This window comes from Leuresthes tenuis, unplaced genomic scaffold (genome assembly GCF_036924035.1).
Source record: "Leuresthes tenuis unplaced genomic scaffold, fLeuTen1.0.hap1 SCAF_12, whole genome shotgun sequence".
Classification (NCBI taxonomy): domain Eukaryota; kingdom Metazoa; phylum Chordata; class Actinopteri; order Atheriniformes; family Atherinopsidae; genus Leuresthes; species Leuresthes tenuis.
The window spans coordinates 570162-585899 of record NW_027325366.1 but is presented as its reverse complement, the minus strand read 5'-3'; the positions used below and the strand labels follow the sequence as shown (position 1 = coordinate 585899).

The 15738-nt window shown below is 47.3% G+C and overlaps 20 non-coding genes and 2 pseudogenes across 20 annotated transcripts; 7 read left to right on the top strand and 15 right to left on the bottom strand.

Annotated features, from left to right (window-relative positions):
* Positions 1-128: 128 nt before the first annotated feature.
* LOC140320841 (U5 spliceosomal RNA) lies at positions 129-242 on the bottom strand. Its single transcript, XR_011918618.1, has one exon. It is a non-coding gene; the product is annotated as a U5 spliceosomal RNA (small nuclear RNA).
* Positions 243-971: 729 nt separating this feature from the next.
* Positions 972-1135, top strand: LOC140266212 (U1 spliceosomal RNA). The gene has a single exon (XR_011906861.1). It is a non-coding gene; the product is annotated as a U1 spliceosomal RNA (small nuclear RNA).
* Positions 1136-1728: 593 nt separating this feature from the next.
* Positions 1729-1892, top strand: LOC140266161 (U1 spliceosomal RNA). Its single transcript, XR_011906816.1, has one exon. It is a non-coding gene; the product is annotated as a U1 spliceosomal RNA (small nuclear RNA).
* A 601-nt stretch (positions 1893-2493) lies between these two features.
* Positions 2494-2657, top strand: LOC140265719 (U1 spliceosomal RNA). The gene has a single exon (XR_011906418.1). It is a non-coding gene; the product is annotated as a U1 spliceosomal RNA (small nuclear RNA).
* A 1414-nt stretch (positions 2658-4071) lies between these two features.
* Positions 4072-4187, bottom strand: LOC140265636 (U5 spliceosomal RNA). The gene has a single exon (XR_011906342.1). It is a non-coding gene; the product is annotated as a U5 spliceosomal RNA (small nuclear RNA).
* Positions 4188-4573: 386 nt separating this feature from the next.
* On the bottom strand, positions 4574-4764 carry LOC140320256 (U2 spliceosomal RNA). Its single transcript, XR_011918122.1, has one exon. It is a non-coding gene; the product is annotated as a U2 spliceosomal RNA (small nuclear RNA).
* A 275-nt stretch (positions 4765-5039) lies between these two features.
* LOC140265668 (U5 spliceosomal RNA) lies at positions 5040-5153 on the bottom strand. The gene has a single exon (XR_011906371.1). It is a non-coding gene; the product is annotated as a U5 spliceosomal RNA (small nuclear RNA).
* Positions 5154-5562: 409 nt separating this feature from the next.
* On the bottom strand, positions 5563-5732 carry LOC140320634 (U2 spliceosomal RNA; annotated as a pseudogene).
* Positions 5733-6006: 274 nt separating this feature from the next.
* On the bottom strand, positions 6007-6120 carry LOC140320840 (U5 spliceosomal RNA). Its single transcript, XR_011918617.1, has one exon. It is a non-coding gene; the product is annotated as a U5 spliceosomal RNA (small nuclear RNA).
* A 659-nt stretch (positions 6121-6779) lies between these two features.
* On the top strand, positions 6780-6943 carry LOC140266136 (U1 spliceosomal RNA). Its single transcript, XR_011906793.1, has one exon. It is a non-coding gene; the product is annotated as a U1 spliceosomal RNA (small nuclear RNA).
* A 571-nt stretch (positions 6944-7514) lies between these two features.
* On the top strand, positions 7515-7678 carry LOC140320594 (U1 spliceosomal RNA). Its single transcript, XR_011918427.1, has one exon. It is a non-coding gene; the product is annotated as a U1 spliceosomal RNA (small nuclear RNA).
* A 1413-nt stretch (positions 7679-9091) lies between these two features.
* On the bottom strand, positions 9092-9205 carry LOC140320689 (U5 spliceosomal RNA). Its single transcript, XR_011918479.1, has one exon. It is a non-coding gene; the product is annotated as a U5 spliceosomal RNA (small nuclear RNA).
* A 384-nt stretch (positions 9206-9589) lies between these two features.
* On the bottom strand, positions 9590-9780 carry LOC140320266 (U2 spliceosomal RNA). The gene has a single exon (XR_011918131.1). It is a non-coding gene; the product is annotated as a U2 spliceosomal RNA (small nuclear RNA).
* A 290-nt stretch (positions 9781-10070) lies between these two features.
* LOC140320838 (U5 spliceosomal RNA) lies at positions 10071-10184 on the bottom strand. Its single transcript, XR_011918615.1, has one exon. It is a non-coding gene; the product is annotated as a U5 spliceosomal RNA (small nuclear RNA).
* Positions 10185-10593: 409 nt separating this feature from the next.
* On the bottom strand, positions 10594-10763 carry LOC140320620 (U2 spliceosomal RNA; annotated as a pseudogene).
* Positions 10764-11012: 249 nt separating this feature from the next.
* On the bottom strand, positions 11013-11126 carry LOC140320837 (U5 spliceosomal RNA). The gene has a single exon (XR_011918614.1). It is a non-coding gene; the product is annotated as a U5 spliceosomal RNA (small nuclear RNA).
* Positions 11127-11512: 386 nt separating this feature from the next.
* On the bottom strand, positions 11513-11703 carry LOC140266430 (U2 spliceosomal RNA). Its single transcript, XR_011907060.1, has one exon. It is a non-coding gene; the product is annotated as a U2 spliceosomal RNA (small nuclear RNA).
* A 267-nt stretch (positions 11704-11970) lies between these two features.
* LOC140320719 (U5 spliceosomal RNA) lies at positions 11971-12084 on the bottom strand. The gene has a single exon (XR_011918507.1). It is a non-coding gene; the product is annotated as a U5 spliceosomal RNA (small nuclear RNA).
* Positions 12085-12483: 399 nt separating this feature from the next.
* Positions 12484-12674, bottom strand: LOC140320389 (U2 spliceosomal RNA). The gene has a single exon (XR_011918243.1). It is a non-coding gene; the product is annotated as a U2 spliceosomal RNA (small nuclear RNA).
* Positions 12675-12949: 275 nt separating this feature from the next.
* On the bottom strand, positions 12950-13063 carry LOC140320836 (U5 spliceosomal RNA). Its single transcript, XR_011918613.1, has one exon. It is a non-coding gene; the product is annotated as a U5 spliceosomal RNA (small nuclear RNA).
* A 1151-nt stretch (positions 13064-14214) lies between these two features.
* Positions 14215-14378, top strand: LOC140321010 (U1 spliceosomal RNA). Its single transcript, XR_011918773.1, has one exon. It is a non-coding gene; the product is annotated as a U1 spliceosomal RNA (small nuclear RNA).
* A 597-nt stretch (positions 14379-14975) lies between these two features.
* LOC140265939 (U1 spliceosomal RNA) lies at positions 14976-15139 on the top strand. The gene has a single exon (XR_011906619.1). It is a non-coding gene; the product is annotated as a U1 spliceosomal RNA (small nuclear RNA).
* Positions 15140-15738: the final 599 nt, after the last annotated feature.

Genomic DNA, 15738 nt, shown 5'->3' with positions numbered 1-15738 from the left:
TTCAGCCCTTTTAAATGGTATAACTTTTCACTCCCGCGAGCACCATTCAAGCAACATCGGCACAGTCATAACAAGTAAGGCGACTCTGCACAGGAACAAGATTTCTTTTGCACAGACAGAAAGGGCTTCACCCGCAAAGGTAAAGCCTGCCAAAAATAGAAACAACTCATTAGTGCTGCTCTCCACGGAAGTCTTTAGTAAAAGGCGAAAGACTTGTACGTTATGAAGAGAAACCAGAGTACGATTATCCGTCACTGCGGGAGCAGGGCACCAGGCCAGTTGGCATAGCCACCTTCCCCATGGTGAGCTTTGCTTGGTTGAGACGCTTGCTCCCCCTTGCTCCTCGGCTGACCAAGTAGGAACAATCGGGCCCTATTTGATGGCTGCCTTGTCTTTTACTCTGTGCAAAAGACAAGGCAGCCACAAACACCACGGGAAACACTGTATTGAGGCTTTGTTCTGAGCGCTCATTCGGTGTCGCGTTTCTTTCAAGCAATTCTCCCGGTTAGCCCGCACTCGGCTCGGCAGTTGTCAGGTGAGGTCATACAGTGCAGTCACCCCAGGCAGGTGGGCATTGCCTTAGAGATGGGGAGGAACAAAATGAAAAATGAGGACATGTGACCACTGAAGTAGATGTTTAGCAAGGTTTGCCAAATGCTGCAGCATGTCTGCACTGGAGATATGCAGCCGTGAGGGTTTGCCTCAACTGAGAAATTTCCCAGTGTGGGTGGGTGTGGCTTTAGAGATGGGAAGTAGGGGAAAGAAATACATTTGTGCTGCAAGTTCCTTGGTTGTTTAAAAGAAGAAGTGATCAGAAAGATAATGAAAAGCCTTACTTTTTAATCTGCAAACATTTTAGTTTCGGGTAGCTGCTGCTGCTGGCATGGCACACCAGACAGTTGAAGTTGCAGCACCGTCCGGCCGAGTGAGGCACCTGAAAAAGAGGTATCAGCCTCTGACATTTCCAACTCATACTTACCTGGCAGGAGAGACACCATGATCAAGAAGGTGGTTCACTCAAGGCGAGGCTCAGTCATTGCACACCGACTGTACTGACCCTTGCGAATTCCCCAAATGTGGGAATCTCGACTGCATAATTTCTGGTAGTGGGGGACTGCGTTCGCGCTTTCCCCTGATTTGGCTGTTTAACATGAATATTTCTGGTCTACATCACCCTTTTTTGACCTTGTGTCACTGTTTTAGCAACACCTTGCCATCTTTAAAATGGATGCTTAGTAAGGTACGCTGAATGCTGCAGCATGTCTACACAACAGATATTTAGCTGCGCAGTCAGGTGAGGTCATACAGTGCAGTCATCCCAGGCAGGTGGACATTGCCTTAGAGATGGGGAGGAACAAAATGAAAAAAGAGGACATGTGACCACTGAAGTGGATGTTTAGCAAGGTTTGCCAAATGCTGCAGCATGTCTGCACTGGAGATATGCAGCCGTGAGGGTTTGCCTCAACTGAGAAATTTCCCAGTGTGGGTGTGGCTTTAGAGATGGGGAGGTGGGGAAAGAAATACATTTGTGCTGCAAGTTCCTTGGTTGTTTAAAAGAAGAAGTGATCAGAAAGATAATGAAAAGCCTTACTCTTTTAATCTGCAAACGTTTTAGTTTCGGGGTAGATGCTGCTGCTGGCATGGCACACCAGACAGTTGAAGTTGCAGCACCGTCCGGCCGAGTGAGGTACCTGGGAAAGAGGTATCAGCCTCTGACATTTCCAACTCATACTTACCTGGCAGGAGAGACACCATGATCAAGAAGGTGGTTCACTCAAGGCGAGGCTCAGTCATTGCACACCGACTGTACTGACCCTTGCAAATTCCCCAAATGTGGGAATCTCGACTGCATCATTTCTTGTAGTGGGGGACTGCGTTCGCGCTTTCCCCTGATTTGGCTGTTTAACATGAATATTTCTAGTCTGCATTACCCTTTTATGACCTTGTGTCACTGTTTTAGCAACACCTTGCCATCTTTAAAATGGATGTTTAGTAAGGTACGCTGAATGCTGCAGCATGTCTACACAACAGATATGCAGCTGCGCAGTTAGGTGAGGTCATACAGTGCAGTCACCCCAGGCAGGTGGGCATTTCCTTAGAGATGGGGAGGAACAAAAAGAAAAAAGAGGACATGTGACCACTGAAGTGGATGTTTAGCAAGGTTTGCCTAATGCTCTAGCATGTCTGCACTGGAGATATGCAGCCGCTCAGCCGTGAGGGTTTGCCTCAACTGAGAAATTTCCCAGTGTGGGTGTGGCTTTAGAGATGGGGAGGAGGGGAAAGAAATACATTTGTGCTGCAAGTTCTTTGGTTGTTTAAAAGAAGAAGTGATCAGAAAGATAATGAAAAGCCTTACTGTTTTAATCTGCAAACGTTTTAGTTTCAGCGTAGCTGCTGCTGCTGGCATGGCACATTAGACAGTTGAAGTTGCAGCACCGTCTGGCCGAGTGAGGCACCTGGGAAAGAGGTATCAGCCTCTGACATTTCCAACTCATACTTACCTGGCAGGAGAGACACCATGATCAAGAAGGTGGTTCATTCAAGGTGAGGCTCAGTCATTGCACACCGGCTGTACTGACCCTTGCGAATTCCCCAAATGTGGGAATCTCGACTGCATAATTTCTGATAGTGGGGGACTGCGTTCGCGCTTTCCCCTGATTTGGCTGTTTAACATGAACTTTTTTGGTCTACATTACCCTTTTTTGACCTTGTGTCACTGTTTTATAACACCTTGCCATTTTTAAAATGGATGATTAATAAGGTACGCTGAAGGTTTGCCAAATGCTGCTATATGATAGCCGATAAAGAGACTGCTAACGTCACACAGGAAACCAACTTACTGCTGCTAAAGGTGCTTCTTCAAAGGTGCTCCAGAGCTTCACTGTCGCACCACTCTTCTGGGTTTTGTTTCAGTCATTAGAAGCCAAACTATTGCTTTTATAGGTTACTTTTAATCAAAGTTTAAGCCTCTAATGATGGGGAGCAGTTCATTCAGTCCTGACTAGAACCAGAAAATATCACCATATTAGTCCAGTGCTCAGGTCTCTGCACTGGCTTTCTGTCGCTCAGAGAATAGACTTTAAAACAGTTCTATTTAGCTGTGCACATGACAACTGAAAGTATTTTATTTGCACTCTTCGCTTTTAATTTAATTAATTAGTTATTTTCTATCTTTTATGGAATTATTTTATTGGCCTTCTTGTGATTTTATGTAGCTGTAAAGCAATTTTGTTTACAAATTGTGCTCTACAAATAAACTTGCCTTGCCTTTCCTCAACCTAAAAGGAGCTTTCCATTTGTGGGGCTTCTGCAGGCCCCTCCCCGTCTTCTGCCTCACCTGACTGCTGTCCACCATTCAGGGGTTTTGGTGGTAAATTTGAATTTCCCAGCCTAGCTGTTTTAAATAGCTCATCAACTGCCTCTGACTGCCCTCCATTTCCACCTCCTTCCTGTATTTTTAGGGATTTCAACTTGTTGGCAAAAGATTTTGGGCAATCTCTGAAGAGGTGGTTTTATTCTCCACAGAGATTGCACTTTCTGCCATTCGTACACTCTTCGATGGTGTGACCAATTTCTCTACATTTGCGACAAAATACCTTTGTGCAGGCGTCCAACAGATGCCCATGCTCCCCACGCGGCAGAGTTTCGGCTGTCCCTGGTAGTGGAAGTAGCCTCTGTTTTTCTCCAAGACAATCATGGGTGGGAGATGTTTCAGGCCCTAGAAGCCCTGGGGGTCTTGCCATTGTTGGATGGGGACCCTCCAGGTGCAATTCCAAATGCCATTGAAGTATTTCAACCTGCAATGAGCAAAAAAGCAAAAACAACAAAAAACATTTTGATAAAGAATTTTAACTACAATATAGTTGGAAAACTTTAATCAAGCACAAAAATACCTCTTAAGCACAGGTTCTTAATGCCAAAGCATGCACAAAATCAACGACACAGAGAAGGCAATCATAGTCTTAACCAAAAGATAGAGAAACAACAAATAAGAATCTACTTGGCTCTACTCTACTCCGAGAAGTCACTCTGCACAGCAACATGATTTTCTTTTGCACAAACAGAAAAGACTTCACCCGCAAAGGTAAAGCCATCCAAAAATAGAAACAACTCATTAGTGCTGCTCTCCACGGAAGTCTTTAGTAAAAGGCGAAAGACTTGTACGTTATGAAGAGAAACCAGAGTACGATTATCCGTCACTGCGGGAGCAGGGCACCAGGCCAGTTGGCATAGCCACCGTCCCCATGGTGAGCTTTGCTTGGTTGAGACGCTTGCTCCCCCTTGCTCCTCGGCTGACCAAGTAGGAACAATCGGGCCCTATTCGATGGCTGCCTTGTCTTTTACTCTGTGCAAAAGACAAGGCAGCCACAAACACCACGGGAAACACCGTATTGAGGCATTGTTCTGAGCGCTCCTTCGGTGTCGCGTTTCTTTCAAGCAATTCTCCCGGTTAGCCCGCACTCGGCTCGCTCCCAGAGCCGTGTTAAAGTCTGCCTCGCATTCACTCCCTTTTCTCAGCAGACTAAAAGAAACTTCCATCCTGCACCACTGTTTGCTTTCTCACAAGAGCAGAGAAGAGCGCACCGTTCCCAGCGGCACTGCAGTACCGGGTTAATGCTTGGAGTGAACGGAGCAAGCTCCTTTTTCAACTCCTGTTCCTAAAAATCCATTTAATATGTAGTCCTCGTATAGAGGACATATCAGATATTAAACTGATAAGAACAGATACTACACTTGATCTTAGCCAAAAGGCCGAGAAGCGATAACTGTCCACTGGTTCACGTCCGAGGGCCCTTCCTGGCACAATGCGCACTTGTCGCGGTGTTCTTTTTATGGCCATAGGTGGCCAGAGAGTCTCTTTGCACCTCCGCCCACCCGCTGCACTGAGAACTCTTCAGCCCTTTTAAATGGTATAACTTTGCACTCCCGCGAGCACCATTCAAGCAACATCGGCACAGTCACAACAAGTATGGCGACTCTACTCAGGGAAGTCACTCTGCACAGGAACAAAATTTCTTTTGCACAGACAGAAAGGGCTTCACCCGCAAAGGTAAAGCCTGCCAAAAATAGAAACAACTCATTAGTGCTGCTCCCCACGGAAGTCTTTAGTAAAAGGCGAAAGACTTGTACGTTATGAAGAGAAACCAGAGTACGATTATCCGTCACTGCGGGAGCAGGGCACCAGGCCAGTTGGCATAGCCACCTTCCCCATGGTGAGCTTTGCTTGGTTGAGACGCTTGCTCCCCCTTGCTCCTCGGCTGACCAAGTAGGAACAATCCGGCCCTATTCGATGGCTGCCTTGTCTTTTACTCTGTGCAAAAGACAAGGCAGCCACAAACACCACGGGAAACACCGTATTGAGGCTTTGTTCTGAGCGCTCATTCGGTGTCGCGTTTCTTTCAAGCAATTCTCCCGGTTAGCCCGCACTCGGCTCGCTCCCAGAGCCGTGTTAAAGTCTGCCTCGCATTCACTCCCTTTTCTCAGCAGACTAAAAGAAAATTTCATCTTGGGCTCCCTGAAACTTCCATCCTGCACCACTGTTTGCTTTTTCACAAGAGCAGAGAAGAGCGCACCGTTCCCAGCGGCACTGCAGTACCGGGTCGACGCTTGGAGTGAACGGAGCAAGCTCCTTTTTCAACTCCTGTTCCTAAAAATCCATTTAATATGTAGTCCTCGTATAAAGGACCTATCAGATACTACACTTGATCTTAGCCAAAAGGCCGAGAAGCGATAACTGTCCACTGGTTCACGTCCGAGGGCCCTTCCTGGCACAATGCGCACTTGTCGCGGTGTTCTTTTTATGGCCATAGGTGGCCAGAGAGTCACTTTGCACCTCCGCCCACCCGCTGCACTGAGCACTCTTCAGCCCTTTTAAATGGTATAACTTTGCACTCCCGCGAGCACCATTCAAGCAACATCGGCACAGTCACAACAAGTAAGGCGACTCTACTCAGGGAAGTCACTCTGCACAGGAAAAGATTTCTTTTGCACAGACAGAAAGGGCTTCACCCGCAAAGGTAAAGCCTGCCAAAAATAGAAACAACTCATTAGTGCTGCTCTCCACGGAAGTCTTTAGTAAAAGGCGAAAGACTTGTACGTTATGAAGAGAAACCAGAGTACGATTATCCGTCACTGCGGGAGCAGGGCACCAGGCCAGTTGGCATAGCCACCTTCCCCATGGTGAGCTTTGCTTGGTTGAGACGCTTGCTCCCCCTTGCTCCTCGGCTGACCAAGTAGGAACAATCGGGCCCTATTCGATGGCTGCCTTTTTTTTTACTCTGTGCAAAAGACAAGGCAGCCACAAACACCACGGGAAACACCGTATTGAGGCTTTGTTCTGAGCGCTCCTTCGGTGTCGCGTTTCTTTCAAGCAATTCTCCCGGTTAGCCCGCACTCGGCTCGCTCCCAGAGCCGTGTTAAAGTCTGCCTCGCATTCACTCCCTTTTCTCAGCAGACTAAAAGAAACTTCCATCCTGCACCACTGTTTGCTTTTTCACAAGAGCAGAGAAGAGCGCACCGTTCCCAGCGGCACTGCAGTACCGGGTCGATGCTTGGAGATGCGCTGAAAGACATACATTTGTGCTGCAAGTTCCTTGGTTGTTTAAAAGAAGAAGTGATCAGAAAGATAATGAAAAGCCTTACTGTTTTAATCTGCAAACATTTTAGTTTCGGGGTAGCTGCTGCTGCTGGCATGGCACACCAGACAGTTGAAGTTGCAGCACCGTCCGGCCGAGTGAGGCACCTGGGAAAGAGGTATCAGCCTCTGACATTTCCAACTCATACTTACCTGGCAGGAGAGACACCATGATCAAGAAGGTGGTTCACTCAAGGCGAGGCTCAGTCATTGCACACCGACTGTACTGACCCTTGCGAATTCCCCAAATGTGGGAATCTCGACTGCATAATTTCTGCTAGTGGGCGACTGCGTTCGCGCTTTCCCCTGATTTGGCTGTTTAACATGAATATTTCTGGTCTACATTACCCTTTTCTGACCTTGTGTCACTGTTTTAGCAACACCTTGCCGTCTTTAAAATGGATGTTTAGTAAGGTACGCTGAATGCTGCAGCATGTCTGCACAACAGATATGCAGCTGCGCAGTTGTCAGGTGAGGATTGCCTTAGAGATGGGGAGGAACAAAATGAAAAAAAGAGGACATGTGACCACTGAAGTGGATGTTTAGCAAGGTTTGCCAAATGCTGCAGCATGTCTGCACTGGAGATATGCAGCTGCCCAGCCGTGAGGGTTTGCCTCAACAGAAATTTCCCAGTGTGGGTGTGGCTTTAGAGATGGGGAGGAGGGGAAAGAAATACATTTGTGCTGCAAGTTCCTTGGTTGTTTAAAAGAAGAAGTGATCAGAAAGATAATGAAAAGCCTTACTGTTTTAATCTGCAAACGTTTTAGTTCCGGGGTAGCTGCTGCTGCTGGCATGGCACATTAGACAGTTGAAGTTGCAGCACCGTCGGGCCGAGTGAGGCACCTGGGAAAGAGGTATCAGCTTCTGACATTTCCAGCTCATACTTACCTGGCAGGAGAGACACCATGATCAAGAAGGTGGTTCATTCAAGGTGAGGCTCAGTCATTGCACACCGACTGTACTGACCCTTGCGAATTCCCCAAATGTGGGAATCTCGACTGCATAATTTCTGGTAGTGGGGGACTGCGTTCGCGCTTTCCCCTGATTTGGCTGTTTAACATGAATATTTCTGATCTACATTACCCTTTTTTGACCTTGTGTCACTGTTTTATAACACCTTGCCATTTTTAAAATGGATGATTAATAAGGTACGCTGAAGGTTTGCCAAATGCTGCTATATGATAGCCGATAAAGAGACTGCTAACGTCACACAGGAAACCAACTTACTGCTGCTAAAGGTGCTTCTTCAAAGGTGCTCCAGAGCTTCACTGTCGCACCACTCTTCTGGGTTTTGTTTCAGTCATTAGAAGCCAAACTATTGCTTTTATAGGTTACTTTTAATCAAAGTTTAAGCCTCTAATGATGGAGAGCAGTTCATTCAGTCCTGACTAGAACCAGAAAATATCACCATATTAGTCCAGTGCTCAGGTCTCTGCACTAGCTTTCTGTCGCTCAGAGAATAGACTTTAAAACAGTTCTATTTAGCTGTGCACATGACAACTGAAAGTATTTTATTCGCACTCTTCGCTTTTAATTTAATTAATTAGTTATTTTATATCTTTTATGGAATTATTTTATTGGCCTTGTGATTTTATGTATCTGTAAAGCAATTTTGTTTACGAATTGTGCTCTACAAATAAACTTGCCTTGCCTTTCCTCAACCTAAAAGGAGCTTTCCATTTGTGGGGCTTCTGCAGGCCCCTCCCCGTCTTCTGCCTCACCTGACTGCTGTCCACCATTCAGGGGTTTTGGTGGTAAATTTGAATTTCCCAGCCTAGCTGTTTTAAATAGCTCATCAACTGCCTCTGACTGCCCTCCATTTCCACCTCCTTCCTGTATTTTTAGGGATTTCAACTTGTTGGCAAAAGATTTTGGGCAATCTCTGAAGAGGTGGTTTTATTCTCCACAGAGATTGCACTTTCTGCCATTCGTACACTCTTCGATGGTGTGACCAATTTCTCTACATTTGCGACAAAATACCTTTGTGCAGGCGTCCAACAGATGCCCATGCTCCCCACACGGCAGAGTTTCGGCTGTCCCTGGTAGTGGATGTAGCCTCTGTTTTTCTCCAAGACAATCATGGGTGGGAGATGTTTCAGGCCCTAGAAGCCCTGGGGGTCTTGCCATTGTTGGATGGGGACCCTCCAGGTGCAATTCCAAATGCCATTGCAGTATTTCAACCTGCAATGAGCAAGAAAGCAAAAACAACCAAAAACATTTTGATAAAGAATTTTAACTACAATATAGTTGGAAAACTTTAATCAAGCACAAAAATACCTCTTAAGCACAGGTTCTTAATGCCAAAGCATGCACAAAATCAACGACACAGAGAAGGCAATTATAGTCTTAACCAAAAGATAGAGAAACAACAAATAAGAATCTACTTGGCTCTACTCTACTCCGAGAAGTCACTCTGCACAGCAACATGATTTTCTTTTGCACAAACAGAAAAGACTTAGCCCGCAAAGGTAAAGCCATCCAAAAATAGAAACAACTCATTAGTGCTGCTCTCCACGGAAGTCTTTAGTAAAAGGCGAAAGACTTGTACGTTATGAAGAGAAACCAGAGTACGATTATCCGTCACTGCGGGAGCAGGGCACCAGGCCAGTTGGCATAGCCACCTTCCCCATGGTGAGCTTTGCTTGGTTGAGACGCTTGCTCCCCCTTGCTCCTCGGCTGACCAAGAAGGAACAATCCGGCCCTATTCGATGGCTGCCTTGTCTTTTACTCTGTGCAAAAGACAAGGCAGCCACAAACACCACGGGAAACACCGTATTGAGGCTTTGTTCTGAGCGCTCATTCGGTGTCGCGTTTCTTTCAAGCAATTCCCGGTTTGCCCACACTCGGCTCGCTCCCAGAGCCGTCTTAAAGTCTGCCTCGCATTCACTCCCTTTTCTCAGCAGACTAAAAGAAACTTCCATCCTGCACCACTGTTTGCTTTTTCACAAGAGCAGAGAAGAGCGCACCGTTCCCAGCGGCACTGCAGTACAGGGTTGATGCTTGGAGTGAACGGAGCAAGCTCCTTTTTCAACTCCTGTTCCTAAAAATCTATTTAATATGTAGTCCTCGTATAGAGGACATATCAGATATTAAACTGATAAGAACAGATACTACACTTGATCTTAGCCAAAAGGCCGAGAAGCGATAACTGTCCACTGGTTCACGTCCGAGGGCCCTTCCTGGCACAATGCGCACTTGTCGCGGTGTTCTTTTTATGGCCATAGGTGGCCAGAGAGTCACTTTGCACCTCCGCCCACCCGCTGCACTGAGCACTCTCCAGCTGAGCACTCTTCAGCCCTTTTAAATGGTATAACTTTGCACTCCCGCGAGCACCATTCAAGCAACATCAGCACAGTCACAACAAGTAAGGCGACTCTACTCAGGGAAGTCACTCTGCACAGGAACAAGATTTCTTTTGCACAGACAGAAAGGGCTTCACCCGCAAAGGTAAAGCCTGCCAAAAATAGAAACAACTCATTAGTGCTGCTCTCCACGGAAGTCTTTAGTAAAAGGCGAAAGACTTGTACGTTATGAAGAGAAACCAGAGTACGATTATCCGTCACTGCGGGAGCAGGGCACCAGGCCAGTTGGCATAGCCACCTTCCCCATGGTGAGCTTTGCTTGGTTGAGACGCTTGCTCCCCCTTGCTCCTCGGCTGACCAAGTAGGAACAATCGGGCCCTATTCGATAGCTGCCTTGTCTTTTACTTTGTGCAAAAGACAAGGCAGCCACAAACACCACGGGAAACACCGTATTGAGGCTTTGTTCTGAGCGCTCATTCGTTGTCGCGTTTCTTTCAAGCAATTCTCCCAGTTAGCCCGCACTCGGCTCGCTCCCAGAGCCGTGTTAAAGTCTGCCTTGCATTCACTCCCTTTTCTCAGCAGACTAAAATAAATTTTCATCTTGGGCTCCCTGAGACTTCCATCCTGCACCACTGTTTGCTTTTTCACAAGAGCAGAGAAGAGCGCACCGTTCCCAGCGGCACTGCAGTACCGGGTCGATGCTTGGAGTGAACGGAGCAAGCTCCTTTTTCAACTCCTGTTCCTAAAAATCCATTTAATATGTAGTCCTCGTATAGAGGACATATCAGATACTACACTTGATCTTAGCCAAAAGGCCGAGAAGCGATAACTTTCCACTGGTTCACGTCCGAGGGCCCTTCCTGGCACAATGCGCACTTGTCGCGGTGTTCTTTTTATGGCCAAAGGTGGCCAGAGAGTCACTTTGCACTCTTCAGCCCTTTTAAATGGTATAACTTTGCACTCCCGCGAGCACCATTCAAGCAACATCGGCACACTCACAACAAGTAAGGCGACTCTACTCAGGGAAGTCACTCTGCACAGGAACAAGATTTCTTTTGCACAGACAGAAAGGGCTTCACCCGCAAAGGTAAAGCCTGCCAAAAATAGAAACAACTCATTAGTGCTGCTCTCCACGGAAGTCTTTAGTAAAAGGCGAAAGACTTGTACGTTATGAAGAGAAACCAGAGTACGATTATCCGTCACTGCGGGAGCAGGGCACCAGGCCAGTTGGCATAGCCACCTTCCCCATGGTGAGCTTTGCTTGGTTGAGACGCTTGCTCCCCCTTGCTCCTCGGCTGACCAAGTAGGAACAATCGGGCCCTATTCGATGGCTGCCTTGTTTTTTACTCTGTGCAAAAGACAAGGCAGCCACAAACACCACGGGAAACACCGTATTGAGGCTTTGTTCTGAGCGCTCATTCGGTGTCGCGTTTCTTTCAAGCAATTCTCCCGGTTAGCCCGCACTCGGCTCGCTCCCAGAGCCGTCTTAAAGTCTGCCTCGCATTCACTCCCTTTTCTCAGCAGACTAAAAGAAACTTCCATCCTGCACCACTGTTTGCTTTTTCACAAGAGCAGAGAAGAGGGCACCGTTCCCAGTGGCACTGCAGTACCGGGTCAATGCTTGGAGTGAACGGAGCAAGCTCCTTTTTCAACTCCTGTTCCTAAAAATCTATTTAATATGTAGTCCTCGTATAGAGGACATATCAGATATTAAACTGATAAGAACAGATACTACACTTGATCTTAGCCAAAAGGCCGAGAAGCGATAACTGTCCACTGGTTCACGTCCGAGGGCCCTTCCTGGCACAATGCGCACTTGTCGCGGTGTTCTTTTTATGGCCATAGGTGGCCAGAGAGTCACTTTGCACCTCCGCCCACCCGCTGCACTGAGCACCCTTTTAAATGGTATAACTTTGCACTCCCGCGAGCACCATTCAAGCAACATCGGCACAGTCACAACAAGTAAGGCGACTCTACTCAGGGAAGTCACTCTGCACAGGAACAAGATTTCTTTTGCACAGACAGAAAGGGCTTCACCCGCAAAGGTAAAGCCTGCCAAAAATAGAAAAAACTCATTAGTGCTGCTCTCCACGGAAGTCTTTAGTAAAAGGCGAAAGACTTGTACGTTATGAAGAGAAACCAGAGTACGATTATCCGTCACTGCGGGAGCAGGGCACCAGGCCAGTTGGCATAGCCACCTTCCCCATGGTGAGCTTTGCTTGGTTGAGACGCTTGCTCCTCGGCTGACCAAGTAGGAACAATCGGGCCCTTTTTGATGGCTGCCTTGTCTTTTACTCTGTGCAAAAGACAAGGCAGCCACAAACACCACGGGAAACACCGTATTGAGGCTTTGTTCTGAGCGCTCATTCGGTGTCGCGTTTCTTTCAAGTAATTCTCCCGGTTAGCCCGCACTCGGCTCGCTCCCAGTGCCGTGTTAAAGTCTCCCTCGCATTCACTCTCTTTTCTCAGCAGACTAAAAGAAAATTTCATCTTGGGCTCCCTGAAACTTCCATCCTGTACCACTGTTTGCTTTTTCACAAGAGCAGAGAAGAGCGCACCATTCCCAGCCGCACAGCAGTACCGGGTCGATGCTTGGAGTGAACAGAGCAAGCTCCTTTTTCAACTCCTGTTCCTAAAAATCCATTTAATATGTAGTCCTCGTATAGAGGACATATCAGATATTAAACTGATAAGAACAGATACTACACTTGATCTTAGCCAAAAGGCCGAGAAGCGATAACTGTCCACTGGTTCACGTCCGAGGGCCCTTCCTGGCACAATGCGCACTTGTCGCGGTGTTCTTTTTATGGCCATAGGTGGCCAGAGAGTCACTTTGCAACTCCGCCCACCCGCTGCACTGAGCACTCTTCAGCCCTTTTAAATGGTATAACTTTGCACTCCCGCAAGCACCATTCAAGCAACATCGGCACAGTCACAACAAGTAAGGCGACTCTACTCAGGGAAGTCACTCTGCACAGGAACAAGATTTCTTTTGCACAGACAGAAAGGGCTTCACCCGCAAAGGTAAAGCCTGCCAAAAATAGAAACAACTCATTAGTGCTGCTCTCCACGGAAGTCTTTAGTAAAAGGCGAAAGACTTGTACGTTATGAAGAGAAACCAGAGTACGATTATCCGTCACTGCGGGAGCAGGGCACCAGGCCAGTTGGCATAGCCACCTTCCCCATGGTGAGCTTTTCTTGGTTGAGACGCTTGCTCCCCCTTGCTCCTTGGCTGCCCAAGTAGGAACAATCGGGCCCTATTCGATGGCTGCCTTGTCTTTTACTCTGTGCAAAAGACAAGGCAGCCACAAACACCACGGGAAACACCGTATTGAGGCTTTGTTCTGAGCGCTCATTCGGTGTCGCGTTTCTTTCAAGCAATTCTCCCGGTTAGCCCGCACTCGGCTCACTCCCAGAGCCGTGTTAAGGTCTGCCTCGCATTCACTCCCTTTTCTCAGCAGACTAAAAGAAAATTTCATCTTGGGCTCCCTGAAACTTCCATCCTGCACCACTGTTTGCTTTTTCACAAGAGCAGAGAAGAGCGCACCGTTCCCAGCGGCACTGCAGTACCGGGTCGATGCTTGGAGTGAACGGAGCAAGCTCCTTTTTCACTGGTTTCTGGTAGTGGTTTCTGGTATCTGATTTCTGGTAGTGGGGGACTGCGTTCGCGCTTTCCCCTGATTTGGCTGTTTAACATGAATATTTCTGGTCTACATTACCCTTTTTTTGACCTTGTGTCACTGTTTTATAACACCTTGCCATCTTTAAAATGAATGTTTATTAAGGAATGCTGCAGCATGTCTGCACAACAGATATGCAGCTGCGCAGTTTTAAGGGTGAGGTCATACAGTGCAGTCACCCCAGGCAGGTGGGCATTGCCTTAGAGATGGGGAGGAACAAAATGAAAAAAGAGGACATGTGACCACTGAAGTGGATGTTTAACCAGGTTTGCCAAATGCTTCAGCATGTCTGCACTGGAGATATGCAGCTGCCCAGCCGTGAGGGTTTGCCTCAACTGAGAAATTTCCCAGTGTGGGTGTGGCTTTAGAGATGGGGAGGAGGGGAAGGAAATACATTTGTGCTGCAAGTTCCTTGGTTGTTTAAAAGAAGAAGTTATCAGAAAGATAATGAAAAGCCTTACTGTTTTAATCTGCAAACGTTTTAGTTTCGGGGTAGCTGCTGCTGCTGGCATGGCACACCAGACAGTTGAAGTTGCAGCACCGTCTGGCCGAGTGAGGCACCTGGGAAAGAGGTATCAGCCTCTGACATTTCCAACTCATACTTACCTGGCAGCAGAGACACCATGATCAAGAAGGTGGTTCACTCAAGGCGAGGCTCAGTCATTGCACACCGACTGTACTGACCCTTGCGAATTCCCCAAATGTGGGAATCTCGACTGCATAATTTCTGGTAGTGGGGGACTGCGTTCGCGCTTTCCCCTGATTTGGCTGTTTAACATGAATATTTCTGGTCTACATTACCCTTTTTTGACCTTGTGTCACTGTTTTATAACACCTTGCCATCTTTACAATAGATGTTTAGTAAGGTAGGCTGAATGCTGCAGCATGTCTACACAACAGATATGCAGCTGGGCAGTCAGGTGAGGTCATACAGTGCAGTCACCCCAGGCAGGTGGGCATTGCCTTAGAGATGGGGAGGAACAAAATGAAAAAAAGAGGACATGTGACCACTGAAGTGGATCTTTAGCAAGGTTTGCTAAATGCTGCAGCATGTCGTCACTGGAGATATGCAGCCGTGAGGGTTTGCCTCAACTGAGAAATTTCCCAGTGTGGGTGGGTGTGGCTTTAGAGATGGGGAGGAGGGGAAAGAAATACATTTGTGCTGAAAGTTCCTTGGTTGTTTAAAAGAAGAAGTGATCAGAAAGATAATGAAAAGCCTTACTCATTTAATCTGCAAACATTTTAGTTTCGGGGTAGCTGCTGCTGCTGGCATGGCACACCAGACAGTTGAAGTTGCAGCACCGTCCGGCCGAGTGAGGCACCTGGGAAAGAGGTATCAGCCTCTGACATTTCCAACTCATACTTACCTGGCAGCAGAGACACCATGATCAAGAAGGTGGTTCACTCAAGGCGAGGCTCAGTCATTGCACACCGACTGTACTGACCCTTGCGAATTCCCCAAATGTGGGAATCTCGACTGCATAATTTCTGGTAGTGGGGGACTGCGTTCACGCTTTCCCCTGATTTGGCTGTTTAACATGAATATTTCTGGTCTACATTACCCTTTTATGACTTTGTGTCACTATTTTAGCAACACCTTGCCATCTTTAAAATGGATGTTTAGTAAGGTATGCTGAATGCTGCAGCATGTCTACACAACAGATATGCAGCTGCGCAGTCAGGTGAGGTCATACAGTGCAGTCACCCCAGGCAGGTGGGCATTGCCTTAGAGATGGGGAGGAACAAAATGAAAAAAAGAGGACATGTGACCACTGAAGTGGATGTTTAGCAAGGTTTGCCAAATGCTGCAGCATGTCTGCACTGGAGATATGCAGCTGCCCAGCCGTGAGGGTTTGCCTCAACTGAGAAATTTCCCAGTGTGGGTGGGTGTGGCTTTAGAGATGGGGAGGAGGGGAAAGAAATACATTTGTGCTGAAAGTTCCTTGGTTGTTTAAAAGAAGAAGTGATCAGAAAGATAATGAAAAGCCTCACTCATTTAATCTGCAAACATTTTAGTTTCGGGGTAGCTGCTGCTGCTGGCATGGCACACCAGACAGTTGAAGTTGCAGCACCGTCTGGCCGAGTGAGGCACCTGGGAAAGAGGTATCAGCCTCTGACATTT